Raw genomic sequence first — 15,410 nt, forward strand, 5'->3', positions numbered from 1 at the left:
GTGAATAGATACCCAAGGGAAAAGGAGCAGAAGAGACACTGGAGAAAGAAAGATACTACTTGCACATGTTCAAAAGCCATCCCTATCCCACCTTCTTTTGAATAACATGGCTACCCTGTCACTTCCTCTGTGTTCTTGTCCCACTTGTTTTAGACCTGGAAGTTTTCTTGGAAGCACTGCTTCTTTTAAGTTTCCATATGCTCTATGGAGAAAAAAAAGAGATAAGCATCTCAAGGAGTCCCATTTCCCAGCCAGCAAACCCCATTTGATGGTATACATTGCCAAGACTGATGAGAAACAAGGCAGTAGAACCTGAATCAGATACTACTCAGCCGGTACTACACTGCTGGGCACAGTTGAGAAGTGTGCAAAGGCATACCTAAACACAACCCTGAACTACTATCACTCTGTTTCCTTGTTTCTCCCACACATATTCTAATCTACACACAACAGAAAATCTAAACCACTGGCAGTTAAAACCATCTAGTGTGTGTATTTCCACAGAACAAAGTGCTTGGCAACAAAGTCATATTAAAGATTTCTTCTTCAAAACACCTTCCAATTACTATCCACGTGCAACACAGTCACATGCCCCAGCAGTGCCTTTGCAACTGCCAGACTGTCAGTGTGACCAGGGTTGACAATATCCCTCGTCTTTGGGCATAGTCCAGCCTTTTATTTTTTTTTATCTCCCTATAAAATGGGAGAAGAATAAGTGTAAGCCTCACTGACTGGATTCTGGTATGTCCTTGAGCCAGCTCACTGCCTGCAACATCTGTGCTGGCACAAGCAGGAAGGCAGCACACTGCCATGCAAAAACAAAATCCTGCAGCTTCAAGTAGGGCTTAAACTGACATTGTTTCTGAAAGACTACATAGCATGGATCTACAGCCAGGGCCACACGATCATCTGCCTATTAGGAAGCTAGGTGGGAGTCCGAGAAGTTGGGCTCCACTTCTCAGGCGATCAGTTCACCTCCAGCAGCATGGGCACACCAGGGCCCTTGATGTCATGACTGCTTTAAGGGATACCATACATAGTCATTAATAACAATTCTCTTTATATGTATTTTACTTTCTTGCTATTATATGAATTAAAGCAAGTTTTGTTTTCTACATATGAGCTAGTAAAACGTGACTCTACAACCTTCAACATCTTGCAATGTACTTCTCAATATGGCTTGCCCCAAGTTTCAAATAAGAGCTAATAATTTTCAGACATCAAAAATAGGCCATCAGGTAACACGAGGTCTTTATCTCCATTACACAAGACGTTAGAGAGAGATCAAGGTCTGTCAGAAAGCTTTTACAAGGGTGAGAGGGGAGAAATGGCCATCGTGTGCCTTGAGGTCAAACCAAGGAGGGACTTGCGCATCACAGTTGAGCAACATCACTGTGAGACTACCAAGTCTCATTCAGACCGGACATTTTAGCTGACCAACACATTTCCTAAATATTAATTTCACTGGAAATGTTTCAAACAGGTCACAAGCTGGCACTCAATGCTTTCCCAGTGCAGGTCTGAGCAGCAGGGACAGGGGGAGGTTTTTTTAAAAAGAATTCTGTTTGCTAACATATTGCAATACCAGGAACCCAAACCAATCATACTTGAAATGTCTGCCTACAGTACTTCAGACCACATGTTGCCACTCTTTCCTTGCAGTAAGCAACATGCCAAGCAGAACACCTGATTTGCCTGTCAACATGGGTAACAACAGCAGAGTATTTGTGGAAGAAAGATCTCATTAACACAATTATGTATGTCCTCCTACTCACTGTGGCAAGTCATACTCCTTGGAGCAGATCCAGGAAAATTGTCCATGGAGTAAAATGTTATATTGCCAGCTTTGTCTGACTTAGACATGCCCAGGTCAATGTAAGCCACCAAATACTCATCGCTCCTGACAATTCATCTACTACTTGCATTCCTTCAATAAATATTTTGTCACCTAATCTGAGACTTTTGTTTCTGCAGATACTTCTTTTGGAGGTTTTATTTGGTTTTCTTGATTTATTTCATGTGCCTAACTTGAACACTCATCTTGTTGGCAGGAACACAACCCAAGGACCCAGAAGTTCTCTTTGTTCTGGAGACACTTACAATATAGGTTGGGCAGACAAATAAGGTCCTTCACTTTTGTACGGTGTTTTTATAGAAATCTGCTTATTCTGTCAAAAGAATCTGTCACTGAGAAGCAGCGTGACTGAAAAAGACACAGTAGGTAACAAACTGGACTTTATTGAATTTGTTTCAACCTTAAATAGAGCAAGCCAATGGTTCTTTCTATATGAATGGCATTTACCCAAATACAAGACTTGTTTACCATTCAAACACAAGTCCATTTAACCCTAACACTAAAAGCTAAGTGTGACTTAAAAGTGGTATAGACACACTGAATTTTCCCTCTCCACAAGGCAAATTTTCACCCTGATTAAGCAAATAAAATAATAAAAATTCTCAAGAAATTTCTAGTAAAATTTCCAGGTTACATTACATATATATTATGTTATCATTAGTATGTATTTAATCGTTACCTGTATTATGAAAAATTACCTGTACAGGAAAAATACTTTGCTTGCTTTGGTACACACAATAATTAAAATATTGTTAGGCTTAATATTTAAAAGCAGAACCAGAAAATTTTATCCCTGTACTAATATGCACACTGTACTTCTTTTTCTGATTATATTCTTCAGTTTCCAAGTTAATATTCTGAAGCTTTCTACCAAAAGAATTTCCAACAATAGATTGTGCTAGTAACAAGGAAAAACAAAAGTACAAACACGCTTTTCCATTCACTTTCTAGATAAGTTTAATTTCCATATAATTTTTTAATTGATGGTTTTATAAGTATTTTTCCATGTGACTTTACCTAGCCATTTTAGAAAGACACTCGCTACACATTTCTGAAATATATACAAAAGCAAGTGAGCAGAAAACACAGTGTGACTATAAAACACGCTATCAGAGGATGTAAACCGCAACAACAACAAAAGCGAGCACCGCGCATTGTGATGAAGTCCTCAAACTGGAGTTTTATGATGGCAGCTTAAAGTTTCTTACATGCCCCTGTGTTGCAGCGCTGAATGAGCCAGGGACAGCTGCACCAATTCTACACAATTAGTCAAGGTCAGACAGTGGAAAGAGAGGACACTCACTATTTGTCACAAGAACAATGGCAGGAGGCTCAGCCTTTCTCCGCCAGGAATGACTGTTCGCTACATGCATTCAATCAGTGGTGAAATTATGCCTGGCCCTTTTTTTGTATAGTAGAGAGGGGCAACCTTTCCAGACAATCGAAGTGTAAGAACTAACAAGGCAGAGCAACAGCACAAAACCAAGCTTGTTTTAAGTACTGAAAGCATATGTTCTTGACACAAATTAATGTTTTGACACTTGCAGAGACGAAGGTAGTAATTTCTACAAGCTTTGAGTAAAAACACTAAACCCACTTAAAACTGTTCCTTCTTCACTGGTTATTGGGGTTGTAGATTTAAAAAAGAAATCCTGACAAGTTACTGGTAATTATTTTGCTCACTCTGAGGGGTTTTGGTGTTTGGGTTGGTTTTTTTTTTTGGGGGGGGCGGGGGGGGGACGGACGGTAATAATGTATTTTTCATAAACATAGAAACATATTCAGAAAGAAAAGAGTTAAATTTTGGGCAGAAGCACTTCCCTCAACATAGATGGGCAACCAGAGATGGAAAACAAGAAAAACAATCCAAAGCATCTGTCATTAGCAGGAGGGGGAAAAAAGAAAACCAAAACATTTTTAACAATGAGATTTTATTTCAGTGTTTAATTATGTGCACTTGGAGCTGTATTTTGAGTTTCTTTATGACACAGCACAAATACAGAAAAGGCAAAACAAGTAGTTATAAATAATGGATATGAAGTAGTAGTTTTGATACAGAACTCTCACGGTACTGCACTGGAATAAATGGGTTTAATTGTGTAAATTCTGTCGCTTGTATGAACAAGTGTGGGGATGCAGAAAGTGCTTAAGCTATTATGTGGAGACTATACTGAGACCACCTTTTCAAAAAGTGCGCTATAAATTTAGATATATTAAAAATTATTCATATTCACTGCAAACAGTATTTAAGCAAGTTTATGGCAGTTCTGAATGCTAACATACTTTTAAGTGTTTTATCGTATTTGCACTCTTCAAAGGCAAACAATTTTTAGATACTTAGGGCGGGAATTCTTTAAGGAGTTTGAAAGCATTACTCTAAGTACATGTAATTAAAAACATCAAAGGGCAAATATTCTTTTTTCTGGACACCACCTGAAAACTAGATCGCATTAGCTTTGGAAGAAAGGAATTTCTCCTTCAGGTAGTTTTTGCAGCTACTAAGGCTGCACAAGCCACACCTGTAGTTGCACACCACCATAAAAGAGGGAAGGATGGAAATCCATGAACCATTGTACCAACTCCTTCCTCCCCAGTAAGAGGAATAAGGCCAGCCCCAACCATACCTACCTCTTTCTCTGTTGCTGTCCTGCAGACACATCAGGATGTTTGAAAACATTTTTTATTTTAATGCTCACCATCTGTTTCCTGGTTTTTTCCTCCAGAAATCTTTCCCCCTGTGACCTGAAGCTGCATCAGCCCTGCAGTTAAGGAGCCATCTGCCCCAGTAGAAAAACTGATTCTGGAAAGACTGAATCAGGGGAGGAAATGGGAAAGATTTTACCTTGATTTAACTTCACTCTCCAAATATCGTACATTCATGATAAATGTCTACTGTGTTATATCTGAAAACCAGGTTTTTAATATATTAACTTTAGAACATCCCTTTTCACCTGGAGCAATTCGGAGAAATCCTTTAAACTAGCACAAATTCAGTTCTTCGTATATCTAATAAAGACTGAGATTTGGCTGAATGAACTGTGCCTGTTAATTGAGACAAGAAACTAGTGCGCTACCTTCTCGTTCTCAATCCTTAACAGCACTTTGTTATTGCATTGTTTACAAAGCAAGGCATCCTTGACTGGTTTCTTTATCATATTTCCTAAGTCAACTGAATAAATTAGAACAGGAAAATGTCAGAGTACAATGTACCTTTTCAAGCCATTTGGCTTAGCGAAGCAGGATAGATTCAGGCAAAATTATCTCTTTTCCAGTCTGGTGGCTTTGCATGAAGTTAGCACCCTTTTCTTCATGTTTAGCAGCCCCTTTCCATCCTCTCTTTCTCCAGAAAGAAGCCCTGTGAGGTAAATGAAATTTACAAATGGAAGTCACCACTGAGGTCACTTTCAAGCCGCTTGCCATACACCTTCTATATTGATAGGTACAGTTACTGCTTCCTGTGATGACTATTTGAACTTAAATTTTGTTCTTTCTAATCTTCCTCTTCCCCCAACCCAAAGCAGAAGCTTTGCACCACCCTCCTCTCACTGGCTCTTATCTGTTTGGCAGAAGGTGAAAACAGGCCCCGTGTTTGAAAACAGTGCTGATCAACAGAAAACAGTCAATCTCATCTAACACTGAACAAGGAAATTTATTAGAAAAAGGAAGACAGAATTTCTCAGGCTATTCCAGTCTTTTCACTAAATCTGCCATAAATCAAACAGACCAAAAACACTGCTTGGGAATTACTGGATCTGAGAAAGAACTTATTCAAATGAATTCATCTAGCTAAACATAACTGTTATTTAACTGCATATTTTGAATTTTTCAGTAGGAAAAACTAGATATTTCTATTCCATGCTGACTTTTCACATATTTGGAAGGCTGAATTTTGAAACCTCAGAGCACAGTAGGATATAATATTTTGTGGCATTATCGAGAGGGTTTTTTCCCAAATGTGTCTACTGCCAGATTTAGTATCAGTACCTGACTGGTTTGCAAATTTTTGCACACAGCCCAAAAATGGAAAAGTATTGGTTGAAATTTTTATCAAGTATAAACTAAGCAAGTGATAGCTTTTTACATAAAAGTTTTAGCCACGGGGAAAAAAAAAAGAATAATAAAACCTATATTAATGTCAAATATCTAGTAACTTACCCACTATTTTTACAACATTCATTTAAAGTCACTGTCACCTTTCCTCCAAACACCATTAAAATCCAACTAGAAATGTTTCAAATTGGAGCAAAGTCTCTTAGTATTATTATTCCTGAACACTGTGGGCTGCAGAATGTTCCAAATATATGTCTTCAAATATACATGTTCCTCATAATGAGTAGATAAAAGTTTTTACATGATTGCAAAATGAGTTTAAAATGCTTTAATTCATTAGCATAGTTCTATGATAGACATGTATTTTGCTTAAAAATAGGTCTAAGTTTGATGGATGTACAGTTTACCCATATAGTAAATAAGAATATACAGCAGCTTCATGTAGTTTATAAAACAGAAGTCACCAATGGTGAATAAAATGCTATAAACAACATTCAGAACAGTATCCAACCTGTCATTTTGATAGTACATTTATGCATTTGACAGGGAGTGTCTTCTCTTAAAGAGGTTAATGGAGTCACAACTTATGTATCACCAAAGTTGAACTGATCTATACAGACTGTCAAGAGAAGGGCAGATGGATAGGTAAATTAGAAAATACTGAAATAACTTTCTCACTGCTATAACAAGGAGGGAAAAGAGGAAGAACTAGGACTCTGAGAATCATTAATTCCTTTCTGATATCGCTCATAGTGTACTAACTTAGGTCCCTATCAACCCTGAGAGCCTGAGACACAGGAAAGTCAACTATAAAGACCTGGGTATAGAGTAAATTGTAAACTGATGCATAGTTATACTGCAAACACACTGTTAACTCTTAATCCACATTTCTATGAACCATAAATATCACTGCTGAATTCATTCACTATAAATGCTATGCTGTACTGAAAACCACTGAAATAAAGTTGTTTGAAAGCCAGCAAATCGATCCAATATGAAGGCATTATGGACTGATCAAATAAACCCCCTTCATTTAAACCTAATAAATCTATTTCTAGTTTAACAATATTCATTACTAAAAGAAAGCACTTGTGCAGGCAAAATGCAGTTCACACAAAATTTACATCATAAAACAAATTTTTATTGGAAAAATTAGTGTTCTTTAAAGAGGAAAACCACAGCTGAACTAGAGTTGAAATAAAAACCTTTTTCTGGGTTTCTCAAATTAAGGGAATCATGATGACCAGTGTGTGCCTGTAGAATCCAGAAATTAAAATCTAAATATGCTCTGAAATTTGATATGAATCAAGATCAGAAATTCTACTGTGAACCATCCCAAATAAAGATAGACAGAATTATACTGTAAAGCTGAAAATAAACTCTTACTTTCATAACACAATTCCTGAGCATGTATTACTGGACTTTAGCAGGAATTTCTGCTACTATAAATCCTATGTTTTGCAAAACACACTTTGAATAATTTCACTCTTTTCTGTTCATTGCCTGGAATACTCGCAGGAAAAGTAGAACATAAAAGTAGGAGCATCCATCAAAACATTTAATTTAAAATTCAATAGTTAAAAAAAATAATTTCAAATCTGCATTTACTGGTTATTACTTCCAACATCTGCTAAAACTGATGACTAAGATAAGACCTCAAGTTCTGGATATTTGATAAAGGGCCTTGACTTTCAGAGGACAAGTGCTCACCACTTTCTGAATCATTAAGTAGAAAATTAAGGGCTGTGTTCCTCCATCCTGGCAGAAGCATACCATATGATTTAGGTGATGAGTCACTGAGCTGGAATTTCGATGATCAAATATTCACAATGAGATCCTTGAGAATGAGCTACAGACCAAGACCAAGAATTATTCACAGAAGTTATCGGGTGAATAGTTTTGAATAATGAGCACATATGAGAGTCTCTGCTTATGCAAACTGTGAAGAAAAAATATCAATTGTGGAATAAATTTTTAATTTTAAATTATGTATCTGGCTCCAAAACATATTTACTACATTATAGTGAACTGTAAGCCAGACTGTAAACTGACTGTCCTTTGTATTTTCTAAGTGCAAAGTTTTCACAGTAGCCATGCACTGCAAGAATAAATGTCTGAATAGAAGTGATGGTGAGAGTTCATTGTGGAACACAAAATATATTGCTTCTTTGATCAAAGGTCAAACCTAGAATAGTAATGTAAACACACACCAGCTGGGCATAGGTGAGAAGTCTTTCATAAATCCAGCAGAAGTGAAAGCTGTCACTAGTTTCTTTTTACGAGCTTGTTTGATGACAGTGGCCTGAGGTACCAATTAAAGGGAGTTACTTTATGACATTATTAGTGCAAAGTATGTTCAAAGGTGAGCCTATTTGTCATGCCTGATTAGCACCAAGTATGGGAAAAAATTAAAACGGTCACAAACCAAGCAAAATCTGTTTTTAAAAAGATCCAGTCAAATTGATTTGACTTTCACTTGCTCAACTACAAATTCGAGTTCCTTCCAGCTTTGTTTTGGTTTTGATTTGTTTTCTTTAAATTAATGATTCAGAACATAATTTCTTACCATCCCACTGGTACCACGACAGCTATTAATATTATAGTGTAGATAATTTTACTGAGGTTTTGGGTGGGAGGTTTTGATTTGTTGGACCCTCTAATCACAGTTATTTTACCCTTTGCTTTTCTAACTCTAGGCCACTTGACTGATTCTCCTACCAGCTCGTGACTGAAAAAAAAGAGCATGTAAACCAAAATCTTCAGCTTTACACTGGGTGACAACTAGGCTTGCTAAGCACATTTTCAACAAAATCTCAAAATTCCCTAGAAAGACTCCAAGACTTTTGCAAACTCTTCTGGAGAGAGGGTCTAGAACAACATTTTTCATGCCAAAGTCAGGAAACTTTGACACTAGATATCCTCTAAGGGTAACTTTTTCCAAGAGTGTAATAGTCAGTGGGGCTTTCCCATTTTCCCACTTCCTTAACTAAAGAAAAGAGCTTTTGTTGTCAGCTCCCAAAAATTCCTGATTTCAAAATCTGAGATTGATCAAAAGTCAGTGATTTCAATAGTCTTCCATCTTATTAACAATCCATAAAGCTTTCTTCTATCCTAGCGTGGAATCAAAGCAAAAAGTTACAACCAAATTCAATCATATTTCAGAAAGCTGAAGGGGACAGGTTGCATCTGTTGTTTCAAATACTAACCCTCCATTTTTTATTTTTAAGTACAACCTAAGAAAAGTTGTGCTAAAACATCACCATTTACCTAAAAGATCTCTTAAAATGATACCTAGAATTAAACTATGAAACTAACTCCTTTTGCCCTCTGTCCTAAATAGGACTCAACAGAAGCCAAAAAACCCAGCATCAAACCTGCATAGTTATCTCCTTCCCTCCACAATATTAAAAAACAACTTTTCATTTCATTATGAATCCTAAATATGAGACTACATTACAGAATTCTATAAGGTGAACGACATTTCTCAGACAGTAACATTTCACCTGAAAAAAAAGTACTTGAACCTAGTCCAACATTAAAACAGTGGTTGCATGTAATTCATCTTAAGTAATCAGGAGGATGTAGATACAGTATATACATATCATGTACCGAGATTCTAGTCTCAACTGATATGCAATGTACAGTCCCCCACAGATGCGTAGATCAAGCACACAGTGCATGTATTGGGTCCTCAGCTCACTGCCAGAGACCCCCTTTACAGAGGGAACTCAACGCACAGAGATATGCTCAACAGCATTATGCAACTGCCCATTGCATAGCATTCAAAAGTTTGTTTACGATTTTTACCCCTTCTAAAAATGCGAAAGATGTTACTGCTTTCATTAAAACTACTACAAAAACAGACCTCTGTGACTGAACTGCATATGCATCTCGTCTTTTCTCAGATTCTGTGGGAAGAAATTAGGACATTATCCAAATCAGATTCACAGCCTAAGTTTTTTTCCTTAAAAACTTCTGGAAGTTAAATGCCTATAAATATGTATTCAGCTTGGATGCCCAAAACTCAAAGTGTTTTAATAAGTTGAGTTTCCAGTGTAAGACAAGAGAATTCCATTCAAATCCATTAAAAAAAAAAATTAGACGCTAAATAAAAAACCCCGAGTCATCAAAAAGAAATGTTTCTCCTTTGACAGAGAAGCAATAAGCAATGTTTATTTTAGATTTAATAAGCTTAACCACATTTCTTGACTGTATACATGTGCATCTTCATGGGAACTTTTCCTAGGTTTCTAACAGTCATTAGCTGAGTAAACCTGCCACAATTTGTTTCTGTCTTTTCTTACCCTCTTCTTGTCATGAACAAGCCAACCTGATACTTTAAAAAGTAGCCTCACTTACACTTAGTCCTTCATTTCTGATCTTTGTCCCTTGTTTAAGTCTCTTCCTTACCCTATTTATCATTTGTTCAGTACTATTCATATGTCTTCCAAACCTCCAATATAGAAGTTTACAACAATCTCCCTTTGTATTAAAAACATGAAAGTCCAATGTGCTGAGAAAAAAACATTATCAGTTTCACCACATTAATTACAAATGACTTTTGGCTCCAATGTGGGTGTGAGTCTTGGAGCACTTATTAGAATGGGAAAATAAAATACTGAGAAAAACTTGGGGACCAGGTGGAGACAATGTACAAACAAGAAAAAAAATATTAAGGAATTGTGGGAGACCTATGAAATACCAAGCAGTTGTTGTGGAACTTCACCACTTAATTAGGCCAGGGCATGAATGCAAGATTATGAAAAACAGGTAATTGAAGCATCTTACAGAAAGCTATCCATTCTTATAGAAAGGACAACCAAAAAGACAATAAAACAGTAGTAGGGAATTACACCTAAGCACTCTTATTGTGAATTAACACCAATGCTAAAAAAACCATTCTTTCCTAAAAAGACTGGGTCAAATAGAGTCACAACAGCCAAAAGATTTACAGACCCAGAGAAGAAGAGGTGACTGCAGCAGCAGCAAAGTAATTTCTCATTTTCCCTCAAAGTCTTATTATTATTATTTATGGGAGACTGACTACTGACCAGCTACTTTAGAGAAAATTAAACTGGGGAAATGAATTTTGCATTCTGGCCTGAAACTGTGGAGTCTGTTGCTATTCTTGCAGGAAGAAGCAAAGCTAGTATCTACCTCTGGCTGTCACCAGCTCTGCCCTTAATGCTTGACACTTCTGTTATCCCATTATAGCATTTTACCCCATCAACAACTCACCAGTGCTCTGACAACAGCATTTTTCTCCACTGACTCAAAAATAGTAGTTTTGGTAAAATATAATACCAGCACCAGAGTGTTATTCTTTAGAAATCTTGTTTTACCTTTGTACGGTAAACATTTCTCCATTGGAAACATTTATTACAATATAAAATAAGATCCAAAGACTGAAAAACAGATTGAGACTGCAGTTCTTCTGATAGAAATGCTGGAGTAACTCATTCAAAAAAAAGTCTTCAGAGTTTCAAGGGGATCAATGACATCCAAAGGGCTTGGGCTGAATTAAATGCGCAAATAATGTTAGAAAGAAGTTTAGTCTGTTAGGGACTGGGAAATAGTTGGGCCTTTCTGCCTAACCTAAATGTATGCTCTTGTATTATTTCTCTGTCCAGAAGATGCTCTGAACATTTGTTGGTCTATGTTACATTAAAGCATGAAAACAAGTCTTCTGTCCCAGGGTCAACTGCCTGTAGAGCTGGAAGGGATTTTTCTCCTCCTTCATTGTCTGTGTTGAGGTCAAGACAGGTTAGAAGCATTGGAGACCACCTACTGACAGAGGCAGGGTATTGAGCAGTGTGAAAGGGCATGAGCTGCGGCAAATGCTGAGCATCATTCCCCACATTGGTGTGATATTTCTTGATTAAATAGCAAGCATCACACCAAACTTTAAAGGTGTGCTGAGAAGGAATTATCACCATTATCTTCTGACTTAGAGGACTACCCAATACAGAGTAATATTAGGATCGTTTGGAGGTGTCTTGCCTCATCACTTCCCTAATATTGCTGAGGCATTTGGAACTGATGATGTCCTGATCACTCCTGTCACTTGCTCAACATGTGCAGGAAGGCACCAGGGAAACCAATATTACAGTAATGTTCCCACTGTGTTGTGGACTTGATACCCAGGGAAAGGTGATTGCAGAATGCTGAGTGCATCACTTGCATATTTCCCAGCACACAAAGAAACTTGATTTCAAGCTCAGTAATGTTTCCTGTGTCTCAAGACCTATGCACATTGCCACCCACATGCAAACATACAGCAAGGACTAACGCAGACTGCACACTTCAGAAAAGAAAAAAAAGTTCTATCTGAAGTGTTATGTACAAGACATACTGAATCAATAAGAATTATTATTCCCCTTCTTACTCTGTTTACACACATGAAGGGACAATCAAATATACCAATGTTACTTCTATATAACATTTCACTACCTTAGGAAGTCCATCTACTCAAAAGTAATTCCCAGACAGCTAGCTCCCCATCCATGATCCCTCCATTTGTGCTTCAGCACTTCAAAAAGCCAAAACTGCTCTGATGACTTATCTTAACATGCTACCAGCTGGTAAATAGCCTAAGATAAAACTCTATGCTCCTGTCTTGACATTTAAAAACAGAAGCTACTACCCAAAACTTAATGAACAGTTAATTTTGTGCTTTCTGCTGTTATATTCATTTCTTTCAGGTGTTTCCAGTTCTACAAGACCTACCCCTTTCTTATCAGTTGCAAAAATATCCCAAAATTCTGTTAACATATCGCAAAATTCTGTTAACATCCACTTAGAAAAATTCTAGGACATTTCTTTTTTTCTCCAGGCTTTCTGTTTTCCCAGTTTAGATTTACCAGTTTCAAAGACTGAGAGCACATCTTCATGGAGAAATCATAGAATCATAGAATGCTTTGGGTTGGAAGGGACCTTTAGAGGTCATCCAGCCCAACCCCCCCGCAGTGAGCAGGGACAGCTTTAACCAGATCAGGCTGCTCAGAGCCCCATCCAACCTGACCTTCAATGTTGCTAGGGATGGGGCCTCTACCACCTCTCTGGGTAACCTGTTCCAGAGATATCAAGAGATATAAAACATAAAGGAAGTGTAAAATATTCTGTAGTATTTTCACTAGTTTGTTTTGGTGGTGGTGGTTTTTTTTTTTTTAATCTAATAGGAAGGCTTCTGAATCTATTCTGATCTTACAGGATTACCAAACACATATGAATTTGAACAGGAAGCCCTTAATGTCCTTTCTGCAATGTTGATAGTTAAGGTGACAAGAGTCATGCTTACTTTATTGTGCAGCAGTTGACACTAGTCAACATATTTATGACTTCTGTTGAACTGTAATTCAAATTTAAGTGTTCCCATTATATTGCAAACTCTGTTTGGTATACTAAATGGTACAGGACTATAACTCCAGATAAAGTGATGTATTTAGAAAAAGTAGTGGTGTTATTGCTAAGAGCATGTGATATGCTCTTAAACCTAGTTAAACGAGTTAGAAACCATTTTCAGATCTTGAAAAATATAAATGGCAATCTCATCTCACATAGTATGGTGAAAGCAGAATCATTAGGAGAAACAAAGAACTATTTTACAATAAAACATTAGACTGCCTTCTGCCCTTTACAGCACAGGTTTCTAGAGGAAAACACAGAAGTATCCTAACTTTCTATTGCTTCACATACCACTTTGCTGTTTAAAAGCCAGAATATTGAGTAATATTTTAACAAACAAAATAGTGAAGTATTTTCAAGTATATTCAGAAAATAACATTGTTTGATCAAAGGCATTTTTTACATTGTCACAAAATGGAAGTTATCTGTACGTATGTAAATAAAAACAATAGTGAATGCAGCACAATGGAAGAGCCATTTAACCTGTGAATTGCAAGGTTATTTTTGTAGCTGTGTCCTGTCTAACCAGTGCAGCAGATGATTTACGGTCTCCAGCAGAGCTTCATCATCATTGTTCTCACCTTTATTTCCATCATAGTTAATTAAAGGGAAGGTCATTGTCACCTTATGTTTTAAACCTTCTTAACATAATATATCACCCTGGGTATGCTTTAATAAGGGGACCTGTGAAGGAATGCTGTTATAGGAAAAACACTTTACAGCATAATCCATCCTGTTAAAAATTACACCTTAGATTTACACATAACGAAAGTTAATAAGCAGACAGAATGAAGGCTACATCTTGATACTCATTCAAATCTTGATTAATTGGCTGTGTGATCTAATGGAATAAACAGTAGTATGCTTTTCTTGACTTTAGGTGTATGTATGAAGAGTGAGTTTCTAAAGGGAAGATCTTGCCTTGAAATAATTTTAGCATGCAAAACACTGTGCCAGTGGGAAAGGAAAAAAGAAAAACAAAAAAGCAAAGAACATATTTTAAATATTACCAAAGAAACCTCTTTTGATGTTAGATGTATAAAATGAACCACCTTTAAGTTGAAGATTGGCTCAGACAGATTACAAAGTATTCAGACAATGAAGACGATTGTTCTTAATACAGTTTCAGTAGGTGTTAGCATTTTTAAACCCCCCAAGGGAAAAATTCAAACTGACTTATAATTATCTACTAAAGAGAACCAACTCTCTAAAACACACACAGTTCTAGGGGAAAAAATCATTTAAATAGATATTTAAATACTTACTCCATATCTCCAAAAATTTTCTATGCTTAATCTATATTAAACTTTGTTTAAACTATTATGCTGTTTATACAATCAGCCAAAACATGGGCTAAATATACATGGAAAATGGAGTTCCACAGCACTGCTGTGCTTGTTAGCCACAGACAGTTATAGAAAACTTGAATGCTGAGCACCTTATGGCTTCCCAAGCTTATCTCCATGCTAGAAGACAAAGCTGATTTTTATTATAGTATTAGTGGACTGTAGTATAAGCCCTAGAAGAGGCAATGTACAAATGTATGGTTCTTGTCATTTGCATGTGTAGTGCCTCCAGTCCTCATGTTTTAAATACAGCAGCCTTCAACTTGCCTATATGGAGACAACTTGCCTAGCTGGAGGCAAGTGTTTACCTCAGCCAACCGGCCTGTGCAGGTAAATCATGGACCACAGAGCCTATCTGTCTACTGGTAGCTAAAAGATGGGCTCTGGGGATGAAAGTCCTGTCCATCAGCTCGGCTGGAATCACTAATTTTGTCTTCCTTGTTATATACACCAAAATTTCCCCATCAGTGGAGAAAACAACTGGTCTATATGGGACCAAAATCATACTGATTCAGGACTTCCTCATCCTAGTTGTAGTGCTTCCAGTGCTGCTTCCAGTGATGGAGTATGTGTCTCTGACACATTAGTACACTTTTAGATGGTGGCTCTAAGATCTGTCTTGTGCCTCAGTGGTTTGAAGAGTCAAGAAACAATTTCATGGTTGCCCTGAAAGAGAGATTTTTATCAACCCCTTCCAATGACTTAGCTGGAGACATCAGGAGAAGAATGGCTAATAAACTGCCACTTGGACAACT

The sequence above is a fragment of the Pelecanus crispus genome, chromosome 2 (assembly GCF_030463565.1).
Source record: "Pelecanus crispus isolate bPelCri1 chromosome 2, bPelCri1.pri, whole genome shotgun sequence".
Taxonomy (NCBI): Eukaryota; Metazoa; Chordata; class Aves; order Pelecaniformes; family Pelecanidae; genus Pelecanus; species Pelecanus crispus.